Source organism: Elephantulus edwardii, unplaced genomic scaffold (genome assembly GCF_000299155.1).
Source record: "Elephantulus edwardii isolate Elephantulus edwardi_28Jun2011 unplaced genomic scaffold, EleEdw1.0 scaffold00292, whole genome shotgun sequence".
Lineage (NCBI taxonomy): Eukaryota > Metazoa > Chordata > Mammalia > Macroscelidea > Macroscelididae > Elephantulus > Elephantulus edwardii.
This window is the reverse complement of record NW_006400042.1, coordinates 354377-367612: the sequence shown is the minus strand read 5'-3', so window position 1 is coordinate 367612 and position 13236 is coordinate 354377. Positions and strand designations below refer to the sequence as shown.

General features: G+C 37.8%; 1 pseudogene; it reads right to left on the bottom strand.

Moving 5' to 3' along the window:
• LOC102877636 overlaps positions 1-329 on the bottom strand; it is a 67193-nt pseudogene extending 66864 nt beyond the window's left edge.
• Positions 330-13236: the final 12907 nt, after the last annotated feature.

Sequence of the window (13236 nt, the reverse complement as noted above, 5' to 3'; positions counted from 1 at the left end):
GACATCATGCTTGGGAGGGTGGAGGGACAGCGCAGGAGAGGAAGGCCCTCTATGAGGTGGATTGATTCAGTGACTGGGATAATTGGGATGGCAGTGTCAGAGACAGTGCGATTGACACAGGACAGAGCGGTGTTTAGGGCTGTTGTACATTGGGTCTCTATGAGTCGCAGGCGACTCAACGGCACATAACAACAACAACAACACCTACACTCTCACCATTCCATACTCAGCTGTAATAATCTCTTGCCTGCACTACTGAATTCATCCCTACACTTAATCTTCTCCACTTGAATTTGTCTGAAATCTTGAAAAATAACTGAGATAGCCATGTTCCTCTTGTACTTAGAACCTTAGTATTACTTCCTTTGCACATTAGATTAAGTATGATCTCCTTACTTTGGCCTCTTGAATCTGCATGGAGGCCACTCCAAGTCCTCCCAGCCACTGTTCTCCTTGCTTTCTGCTCTTCCTATTCTATGATTTTAAAAAACAATCTGTATTTTGTTCATATAAAAATGCAATCTGTATATTTACTTCATTGATTGTAGGAGCTGATTCCATGGATACTTAATGTGAACAGTTTACATCTTTTAATTGGTAAAACAGTTTTTATTGTGAGGCTTTTCCAGATATAGGACCTTTTTCCCCAGCTCTACCAATTTTGCTTGGAAAACTCATTCTTATTTTGCAAGTCTCAGTTCAGTTATAACTTTCTCCTCACACACGCATTTCCTCTCTTTCTATTTGGAGAACAGAGTCCTGGTCTAGGCATAGATATCTTGTTAGCATAATTAAGAGTTCTGGAATTCTCATTCCCCTCAATGTTAGACAGAGTTTGTTACAATCCTCACAGTCAAATGCCTTTGCATAATCAATAAAACACAGATAGACATTTATCTGATATTCTCTGCTTTCAGCCAAGAATTAAATGATATGAGCCATGATATCCCTTGTACCATAGCCTTTTCTAAAATCATCTTGAACTTTTCTAGTAATTCTCTGTCAATATGCTGTTGTAGCTGTTTTGGATGACCTACAGCAATATTTTGCTTGCATGTGATATTATGGATATCACTTCCTTGGGAATGGGAAAAATATTTTTTTTCCATTCAGTTGTCCAGTTTCCTGTATTCCAAATTTCCTAGTATAAAACTGATGAGCACTTGTAGGGCTGATCTGATAGTTGTAACATGTCAATTGGTATCCCATCAATTCCTGGAGCTTTGTTTTTGGCCAATGCCTTCTTTAGAGCCTAAACTTCTTCCTTCGTTACCATTGGCTCTTCCTTGCATGCTATTTCCTGATACATTTCAGTGTCAACCAATTTGTATGTGTATGCATTGACTCTGTTTATACCCTCCATCTTCTTTTGCTTCTTCCTGCATCATTCAATATTTTCCCCATAGCATCTCTCAGTATTGCAACTCGAAGTTTGAATTTGGTGGCTTAGTGGCAAGGAATGCCTCTGCCATTCAAAGGCACAGGTTTAATTCCACTAGCTCCTTCACAGAAGAAAGATGGGCAACCTTCTCTGAAAACCCAGTGGAGGGTCAGCTATAGGTCAGTTCCAACTTAACTGTACACAACAACAATAGGAAGTTGTCACAATGTCCTCTCTATTTAACATATTTTTCTTTCTTTTTAAAAAAGTTTTCTATTTGCTTATTTACAAAATTCAAATACAAATTTGAACAAATTCCTTGAATTTCCCTCACCCCAACACTCACCAATTGTACAATCCAATGATTAATCCCCCTTCCCCCTGCACATCCACATCCTTCTGCTTCCAGGCTCTCCCACCCCTCCTGTATTCTTATACTTATTCTACAATAACGGTTTTATAAAATATTTATCCTTATGTGACTGAATTAGTTTACTCATTAAAATGCTCTCCAGTTCCTCCCCAGTTAGGTAATAATTTACAAAGTTATTCCTCCTGCGTGCTACATACTATTCCATTGTGTAAATGTACCATAATTTCTCAATCCATGCATTTGTGTTTGGACATTTGGGCTGTTTCCATGTTCTTGCGATGGTGAATAATGCTGCAATGAATATTGGTGTACAAATCTCCATGTGTACCTCAGTTCTCTTTTTCTCAGGGTATATTTCAAGTAGTAGAATAGCTGGGTCATATGGAATTTCTATGTTCAGCTCTTTGAGGAAGGGCCAAACTGCCTTCCAGAATGGTGTACAATTTTACAATCCCACCAACAATGTATGAGTTCCTTCCTTGCCACATACTCTCCAACATTACTTGCTGCCCTGCTAAACTTTGCCACTGCTACTGGAGTGAGATGGTACCTCATTGTGGTTTTGATTTGCATCTTTCTTATTGTCAGTGATTTGGAGCATTTCTTCATGTGTCTGTTTGCCATTTGAATATCTTCCTCTGTGAAAATTCTTTTCATGTCTTTTGCCCATTTTGTAATTGGGTTATCAGTCTTTTTCTTGTGGAGGCCCAGGAGTATTCTGTAAACTTTTGTTATAAGACTCTTGTCTGAGATGGTATTACCAAATATTTGTTCCCAGTCTGAAGGTTTTATTTCCACCCTGTTGGAAAAAGTTTTCGATGTACATAGAGATTTAATCTTCAGAAGGTCCCATGCATCAATTTTATCCTCTTCAGATTGTACATTTCTGGTTGTATTTGGCAGTCTCTTTATACTTTGGACTAGCACTTCTAAGTTTGATCCCAGTTTTCCCCTTAAGAACGTTATGGTTTTGGGCTTTACTCTCAGGTCTCTGATCCACCTTGAGTTGATTTTTTTTTGTATGGTGTGAGATGTGGATCCTGTTTCAGCTTTCTGCAGGTGGAAGTCCAGTTTTGCCAGCACCATTTATTGAAGAGGTTATAATTTCCCCATTTGATAGCTTTGATTTCCTTGTCAAATATCAGTTGACCATAGATAGCTGGGTCTATTTCTGGTTTCTCAATTCTGTTCCATTTGTCAACATGCCTGTCATTGTACCGGTACCATGCTGTTTGGGTTACTAATGCTGTATAGTATGTTTTGAGGTCAGGGAGTGCTATTTTTGTTTCTCAGAAGTGTTTTGCTTATTGGGGGTCTAGGATTTCCATTCATTCATTCATTCATTCATTCATTCACTGTTGCATTTTTCTCTTTGCCCACCCCTCCCCCTAATTCGTTCTTCTCTTTGAAAAGTAAAAGAAAAATTCTTTCATTGTTATGAAATCACTGCCCCCCCAAGTCCACTCCACTGTGCAGCCTTCATTCTGGACTCCTGTCATGACAATAATACCTAATCATATATCCCTTTTAAACAGTTCTCTCCCTCATCTGTTTCATATGTAACATTTTTTAGATGCCATTAAGCCACTTATGACTCTTAAAGATCCTATGAATAACAGATCTCTACATTGCTCTATCTTGTACTATCCTTTACCATTTCTGACATACTCAAGTTCATTGTTACAGCCATTGTGTCAATTCTGTTGAGTCTTCCTCTTTTGCAGACCCTCCATCTTTTCCAGCACTATATCTTTTTCCAAGGACTTACAACATCCTCAAAATAAGTAAGATTACGTTTCATCATCTTTGCCTCTAAGGAGCACCTTGGTTGCATTTCTTCCAAGACAGACTTATTTGTTCTTTTTGTTGACCATAAGATATTTATTACTCTTCTCCAACCCCATAATTCAAAGGCATCAAGCTTTCTTCCCACCCCCCTCATTGCATACCATTGAGTTGGATCCAACTGGCACAGGAAGAGACTACCCCTCCTTCTCTAGTGGAGCATCTGGTGGATTTGAACCATGTGCCTTTGGAATTTCATCACAGCTTCTTGCCACTAGGCCACCAGAAGCATCAATTTTTCTTCTGTCATCTTCAGTCATTATCCAAACTTCAGATGCATAAAAACAATTGAAAAATATTATGACTTAGATCAGGTGCCTATTCATATTTAAATTGACATCTTTGCTCTTTAGCACTTTGGAGAGGTCATTGACAGCAGACTTTTCCAATGCAACATATCTTTTTATTTCTTTCTTATATGGTAATATGGGCAATGATTGAGTATTCAAGGAAAAGTAAATCATTGATGACTTCAGTCTTTTCTCCACTTATCATGATATTGCCTGTTGGTGCAGTGGTGGGAATATTAGACTTTTTGATGTTGAAATGTAATCCATAGTAAAAGCTATAGTTTTCAAGTATTTCAAGTCCTTCTCACTCTCTGCAAGCAAGATTGTGTCATGACATCATATAAGTTGTTGATAAGTTATAGAACTTACAAATGTATAACTCCTCAAGTCAATATTAATATAAAAATATAAAACAAATTGTTTTAAAATTAGAAGAAAAAAGATCCTTCTCAAAATTATCATATCACAAAGACAGATAGTAAATCTACTCGCATACATAGACTGAAAGTCAAAGTTCATTATAAAAGAAAAAGAATGATCTCATTTTGTTAAAAGAATTTAAAAATTTATTTTGTTAGTTATTAATTTTTAAGGAATGTATTATTTTCTTTATATGAACTTAAATTGTCCTGTTACTTATTTCTGTTTCTATTGCATTATGATTAGAAGGTATGGTTAGTATTATTCAGTGTTTTTGAAATTATTTGAACATAATTTGTGGTCAAATATAGTCTGTTCTGGAGAATGATCCATATGCATTGACAAAGAATGAGTACTGTAGTCCTGTTGGGTAGTTTGTTCTATATACATCTATGAGGTTGAGTCAATTAATTTTGTTTTGTTATTTTTTATATATCATGGGCTTTATTTCTTCTCTTTGTCTTCTCTTTTTTGTATTATTTTGAATGTTCTTGCTTTGTAGTATATTTCTATATACAATCTTGGTGGTATCATTTGACTGAGTGTGATTTTTTTTCCTCACCAGTGGTATGATAGGGAACTTTGGTGGCTTACTGTTAACAAGTTTCACTGCCAATACAAAGACAGGCAGCTCAAATCTACCAATCACTCTGTGGGAGAAAGATGGGTAATTGCATAACAACAATGGATATGATGAGTTGCATCTACCTGAGTCCTCTGTGCTTAAATGTGTATATCTTCCCTTACAGGTTTGATTGAAGGGTGTAGGTCAGATTCTTCCCTTGATATGTGGTGACAAGTGTTGGGTAGTTAAGGTCCTTCCTATTAGTTGCCATACTGTCAGGTCATTCTGGATCGGTGTTGTCATCTAGTGCATCCTCTAGTCAGGATAGGATGTCTCTTTAGGTTCTGTGAGGAACTGGTACTTAAATGGGTGGGATAGGCTTTCTGTGTGTGCAGGAACTGGCATATCAGTAGGTTGTAGTGGACATCAAGGAACTTTAGTGCAGATGCCATCAACCTGTTGGAGTTGTCTACTTATAGGAGGTGTGAAGCTGCAGCTGGACAGACATTGAATGATGGGACTAGGGTCTCTTGCTCATTATTTTGCAAAAGTACAGATAATACCTTGCTGCATTATGGCTTTTTCTGCACAGTATCAGCTTCCTACTAGGAATTATATGAATTTGCCTTCCTGTGCTCCACACTTGGAAAAACTTAATTTAGTCTCAAGATGCCATTTGGCCAACAATATTGTCTGGAGTTTTCATTTAGTTTCTTCTTGCATTTGGTGTTTGATTTAAACCTTCATGCTTCCAATGTTACTCAGAGTTCCAAGACTGTCACTTGCTTTATTGTGTCTTTTCTGAGGCAGATAGCATTGTGTGTGTAACAAGTCACTATCTTGGACAATCTCCCCCATAAAATATGTACTGTGTACTTATTATACTCTAGGAAATATGTGAAGCCCAGAATGGAATAAATATTGGTGACTAATAACCTACGAAGGAGTTTAGCTAAACAAGGAATTTGGGTTCCATGATCAAGAACATGAGATGAACATGGAAAAGTTCACTGGGATAGGGATTGAGTTAGAGAGAAGAACTCTAGGGAACAAAAGATGAGAAGTCTATATAATGAAGAAGAAGAGAATCTTAGAGCCAAGGAATCCCTGCAATAAGAAAATCTGTGGCCTATTGAAGGACAAGAAATAAGTTTGTTTACTTGATCTAAGTGTGCCAGGGAAGAATATAGATGAAGTCAGTAATATCAACAGCCTTTCCACAGGATAGTTGGAAGTCTTTGGGCATTTTAGATTTATGAAGATTAATCTGAAGTCTATACAGGTAAATAATTAGAAGGAAAGAAGACTACAAGAAAGACCAAGAAAGATTCCTTTGGAATCTTAGTTAGGCTTAGACTAAGGTAAGTATGGTAGGAAGGAAGTAATAACTTGCAATCAGGTCCTTCTAAAGGCCAGCAAGGAAGAGAAGAAGGAATCATGTCTGGATTTCTTCTCTCTGTCTCTGACTTTACCCTCTGTGCACCACATCTATTAAGCCTGTCTGAGTTCTGAGTTTTGGGCTCCAAGAGTGCCTAGAACTCAATACCATAAGGGCAGAAATGATTGTGGAGTGGAAGACAGCAACCCTTGTAAGTCTCAGTCTACGATAGGAACTCCCTGTATCCATCTTCATGGATCACATCTGGTCATTGTAGTTTCTCTGCTGTGGATTTAGGAAATTTACCTTTAGTGAGAAATGTTTGCAGGGAAAGAGGACTCTAACAGTATGTAAACCCTTACAGAGAATTCCAGGGAAGGCAAAACAGTGTGATTTCTCCTGTTCTGTCTCTCCTTTTTACAGTTTGCTTTCTCATCCTTCAATTCCTTGACCTAAACCCAGATACTGAGACCATGCAGATCATCATACCCACTAGCTGCTTATTTGAATTGGGCACAATATTTTTTCAGAAGACAAGGGTCCTGCTATTTCTACCCGGTAACACCTCATTCTTTTCATATGGATTTCATTTCACAGTGATGTATTACTTTGGCTGTAACCAAGTGGTTAGCCCACTATTGCATAAATTCAACCTCACTGTTAAGTTGACTTTTACCATCCAGGCAAGAGTCAAGAGGATGACATAAAATTTCTTCTGTCTGGGAATCTAAATCCAGCCTAGCCATGCTTGCTTCTCCCCACCCCAAATCAAATGGTTTACAGCATCTTTAGGCAATCTTATGATTTCCACATGGAATCCTGGGATGGGATGAGATGGGTAAAGAACATTAGAATGAATGGATTTGACTAAAATAATCAAAAGTAGGCATCACTTGACCAAGAACAGGAACCATTGTCCCTTCAACTATCTCCCCTACATGGTAGACAGTCTTACTTACATGGTGAGTTAATAAGCTCTGCTGGCTTAGTGGTAAGGAAATGTACTGCCAATCCAAAAGTACATGGTTCAAATCTAACAGCTATTCCATGAGAGAAAGACAATCTCCTTCTGTGCAATATACTGCCTCTGAAAACTCCCTGGAGGGTAATCTATGGATCAGTTCTGACTCAACAGTACATAACAATAATGTGATAGGCTAAGCTGAATGGTTTCTCCGAAAAATTTCCACTTCTACAAATGGACACACATGCAGGATCATTTAGGTCTCTTCCTTGTTGAATAATTTTCTGGATTCTTGGTTGCTAAATTGTTTAAAAATAACAATAAATATTTTAAAAAATAAAAAAGTGAGTTATTTCTATACTCAGCCATCCTTTGTGTATAATCAGGTTGTTTTGAAGATTAACTCAAGATCTCTGAAAATGACAAGAATTGAACATTTTTGCTCTATGTTAATGATGTTACCATACATTTAAAAAAATCTGGGACTAAAGAGTTTATCTGAACATACATTGAATGCAGCAAGTACATTACTGTTTAGTACATATTTCATATCTAAAATGATATATCTGTGCTTTTCTGCACCCCTCATTGCATGACAATACCATCTTATTTAGAGTAGAATTGTGGCTCATGAATTTTCAAAGGCTGACTGTTTTGGTCATGGGTCATGAGTTCTTTCTTCCAAGATAGCTCTGAGTGTACTTGAACTATCAACCCTTTGGTTAATAGCTGAACTCCTTTTCTTTCCATCACAATGAGTGGTGAATAGTTTAACCAGTGTTGTAATACTATTGTGTTTAATTTGATTTCATGCTGAGGTTCTATCCTGATGCTCATCTTTTAATTCCATGGAGACAAGTGACTGTAGTCCCACCAAAAGGGGTTGCTGAAGAAACACTTGCTGAATGAATATGGTCCATGAGAGTGGCCATGGCTTTCTGTTTTAGACAGGACACATATTGAAGTACTTTGTCTAGGGTCTTCTAAGCCACTCCAACTTTACTCTTTCTCAAATGGATTTCACTGGGTCAGGTTTTTGGGTCTGACTGTGTGTACATTCTTACTGGGTGTAGCTGTCAGGTTGCTTTCCACGGGTTTAATGTATAATACTTAAACTCGGAGTACACTGCCACTGAGCCAGAACTGACAGCTGATCCGCCAGTGGCTTTCCAAGGCTATAAATTACATGAAAGAAGCCTACCTCTCTTTGTCCTACAGAATGGATAATGGGTTTCAATTGGCAGATAGGTCTGCCTTTAAGTTAATAGTGCAACTCCTTATGGAGTAGGCCACCAGAGCTCCCCACAAAGGGACAGAAAAATTTACTCTCTTGTCCATTGTAATTTCTAGCCTCTTGAGAAATTAAGATTCTACTACCCTTCAGTGTAGAGTTCCTCTGTCAGTGTTGAGACTTGATTGCTAATGGGGCTGGAATACCAGGTAGTATAAATATTTTTAAACAGTCCCTTTCCTTGTACAAAGGGATAGAAGATTAGAAATATAGAAATATCTGAGTAAAATAGAGATGGAGCCTTTAGGAATGAAGAGGATGAAGACTGTGAGTTGAGCCCCAACCAGATGTGATGCCACAAAGTTCTATCCCTTTCTATCTTAACCACTACAGAGGTGCATTTCACATTATAGTTTCTGGGAGAGATGTGTTCTAGGAGATGTCAAAACAGAAGAGTTCTCTGACATGATAGTTTGGGAACATAACTCATTTTTTTTCTGCAAGTTTTCTCAGGACCTTATATATAGTAATTCTCTCTTTCTCTCATTGCCATCACATCAGAAATGACTCACAGGTGACCCTCCAGTGGGTTTTCAAAGGCAACAGATCCCACAAGAGGAGGTTGCTCATCTTTGTCCTGTAGAGATGAAAGTAGGACAAAGAATAAGGATGATAGAAGAAGAACTGATGCCTTTCAATTGTAGAATTGATGAAGAATGTTCAATACCCCATGGACTACCAAATGAACAAACAAATCTGTCCTGGAAGAAGTGCACCCTAAGCAACCCTAGGTTGCTTCTAAGAGCCAAGATGGCCACTTCATCTTACAGACTTTTTGCATATTGACAGAAGGGACCAGTCCTTGGAAAAAGATACTGTGCTTGGAAAGGTGGAAGGTCAGAGAAAGAGAGGAAGATTCTTAACATAGCGACAATAACAATGAACTCAGTCATGTTGGAGGTCATGAGGATGCCACAGGAAAGGCAAGGTCTTACTCTGTTGCTGATGGGGTTGCTATGAGTTGTAGTCAACAGCACCCACAGCCATAAACATGCTTCAGCAGTACTGATTTAAACATTTTTTAATTTATAAAAGGCTTATATAGTTCCGAAAACTCCCAGCCTGTAAAAGAATAATTTTGTTACTTCAACTCCAGAAACTGAATTAACTTCTTTATTCTAAGTCAAGATAGTAGGATAGAACTTGTATGACGTTTATAACCAATGACCTTAACAAATATCACATATGCATGTATGCTTGTATATACATGCAAAATATGTGTATCCCTAGCCACCATCTGATTTCAAGTCACAGTGACCCCATGTGTGTCAGAGCATCATCGATCTTTCAACAGTTGCGTTTTAGAAGCAGACCACCAAGTCTATCTTTTAAGGTGCCTCTGAATGGAATTGAACCACCAACCTTTCAGGGTACATTGACCATATGCACCATTCGAGACTCTCTCTTTAAAAGTAGCTAAGTGTGTCAACAAATAGTGACTTCAAGATAGGGTACTACTTTGTATATGTGTGTGTGTGTATATATATATATATATATATATATACACACACACACACACATATATATATATATACATATATATTTCTATTTCTATATTTCTGTATCTATTTCTATTTCTATATCTGTATTTGGATGTGTGCCATTGAATCAGAGTTGACTCATAACTGACATTCCTGTAGGTTTTGAGAAACAATAAATTGTATGGGAGGAGACTGTCCATCTTTCTCCTGCAGAGCAGCTAATGGATTTGAACCACCTGTGTTTGAGTTGGCAATGCAGCTACTTACCACTGGGCCATCAGAGTTATACATAATATTTATAGTCACTTTAACGACTTTGTTAGATATAAAGCCTAGGTTAAAAATAATTTAAAAACATTACTTAATATCTGGAAGAGATGGCATAATAGTTATACTGATTAAAGACCATACACTTACATCCTGAGGCAGAAATTCAGAAAAATATACAGGAGCAAAACTTAGGTTTGCCAACTCTAGCAAAGCTCTGATGATGATGAGCAGAGTGGAGAGATGAAGAGGCTGTGTGCACTTACTGACACGACTGAGTCTCTGAAATCAGCTGTCCTGCTTTGAGTTCTTGCTTTGAGACTCTCAGTATGTGAGTGGATTATCTTTCTAACTGCTTAAAGCAGTTTATGTAGTGTCCTCAGCTTATTGGCAGTTAACATAGTCAGGACTACTACAAAGCTCACTTTGTGTTTACCGTTGGATGTAGTTTAAGTAATTTTAGTCTTCTATTTTCTACGCCTAAAACATGCTCAGTACCTAGAAGGAAAGAGATGCTCAGATATCCCACTCCTGAGAATGGTAAGAGATAGCAGGCTGTCTGTGAGCACACATTTCAGCTCTGAAAATTACAATGAACTGAAACAAAGCATTGAAATGAAATGATCTTTAGGTATGCATTTTCAATGCTTTGTTTCAGTTCACTGTAATTTTCAGTCAATGAATGAATGGAAATAGTCAGTCTATGTAAATTTTCATTAAAATTAACAAAAAAATTTAAAAGAAGAAAGTGCATACCTTGAGGTCATTCCATATCAAAACAGAGAATGATTCTATCCATTTCAAAATCACATTGTATTAGAGAGCAGGACAATGCTGAAATTGATTTAGAAAAAATTTCTATTTAAAGTTTTAATTTTAAAAAGTTTATGTTGTTCTCCCCTCCACCCCTATTGAAGGATTGATTCATTTGCTGAGAATCACAGATTTCTTACATTTCACTGCATTTAAATTCCAAAATTCATCTGTCAAGATAGCTACTTGGCACTCAAAATCACATTTTGCTCAGAATTCATACAATAGAATGTTATTTAGGTCCCAAGGACAGTCCACAAACCCCCATTTAACTCCAAATGGGTCTGAAGTGTGCTGGGAGCTGCTGCAGAGGTTAGGCCAACATGCCCTTCTCCCACAGTGGACATTACAGTGCTATCAGAACATAGGTCACGTCCTCAGGCTTCGAAAAAGGAGGCACCTTCTAATAAGGCAATTCAGCAGGGGACACGTTGCCCAAGGGGATTTTGACTGGGACTGGCTGGCAATCTGTAAGGCGTGCCACTCTATCAGGTGGGAACATGGAGACAGTGACCTTTAAGGTCTCTTCCAATTCTATTTCCAGTTTTCCCATGTCCCTGTGGGTTCTGAGGGGTAAAAAAGATATGTTCAGTTCTTGTCATTTTTTCAAGGAGTGCTTCATCCATTAGTAAGGCAGTTGATAGCAGACATATTTTGACAGGAGGTACAATTCATCTTTGCTAGCACCAGTGATGACATACAGCAAGCTCAATGCCTATGCCAGCTGCTGTCTGCATTGTACAGGCAAAGGTTAAGGGAACCTGCCACAAATGACAGCAGACTGAGGAAGTAAAACTTGAAAAAGCAAATGTGTATAGAATTACTAGACTGTCTTGAATTGTGGCTCAGATATTAAAGCAATTATTCTCCTACTCAAATTCAGGCACTCCTTCCTCCATGAAACTTTTCTGAGTCTCCCTTGCTGAATGAAATAAGAGATATTCCCTCATAGCAAGCAGGAGGCCACTGTGCTGGAATACGCAAGGGCATTTCTTATCTGGGCATGACTTACATTGTAAGAGGAGTTCCTAGGTACTTCACATGGTTAGCTCTGGTGATCTATGGGTAAAGAGTTGCAATTCCAACCCAAAGGCAGATGGATTGAATCCATCAGTTGCTCTGAGGCAAAAAAGAAAATAATAGGTAATATCCTCCTGTGCAATTCATAGCTTCTGCAAATCTGCTGGAGGGTCAACTACACACATTGGTTTTCACCTGATGGCAGTAAAAATGAGTGAGAGCACATGTTCAACTGAAAAGTTAGAGGTCTGAGATCACCCAGAGGTATTATTGAAAAAGCCTGGTGATCAGCAATTGAAAACCCCATGGAACGCTGTTCTACCTCGACCTCCATGATTTCTGAGCCAGTGTTAGGATGTTATCCTACTGGTTAAGATATTACAGTCTTGGGAGAGGGATTCATGAAAGCCAGTTAAAGATCTGAAGCACTGTCTTTTTCTTTCTGTGAGTTGACAATTTGATTGAAGTAATTGGTGGATTTGAAGCTAGATATTTCCATTCAATATTCATTTATTCAGTATTTGCTGAAAATTTCTATTTTCCGTGTGCTTACTGTAAGTTGGAAATTGAGTTTTATGCTCTGAAATACTATTTAAATTGAAAAAAGAGATGTCAGTTATGAGCCATTTCTGACTCAATGTTAACAACAGTTATATCTATATCGAAAAATTTCATGGTGATGTAGTTTTGAATTGGTATATATGTGATTGGTGCAAATGGTTAATACATTTGGTTGATTCCCAGACGGATTGCGGTTGGATCTACCCAGAGAAAGATGTACTCTACTTCTGAAAAGCCATCCATTGAAAATGCTATGAAGTGTAGTTCTACTTCGATGCACATGGTGAGTCAGTAGCAACAGGTTTGGTTACAAATATGTACAGATGTTTGTGGTGCTTGAGAAACAGAATGGAAGAGAACATGTCATCATTATAAGAGTGGGAAACAATTGGAATTGACATTAGGCATGAGAGTTGAAGGGGATTTTAGTTTTAGGAATAAGGTTTCCATTTTTACAGTAAGGAAGTATTCATATATGTATGTCATATGAATGTTATATATGTAAGTTAAAAACAAACAAAACCTTCCCTCTTCTATGTCAAATTAATGTAAAGAGTTACACTGAGTATAAAGTACTTAGTCCACTT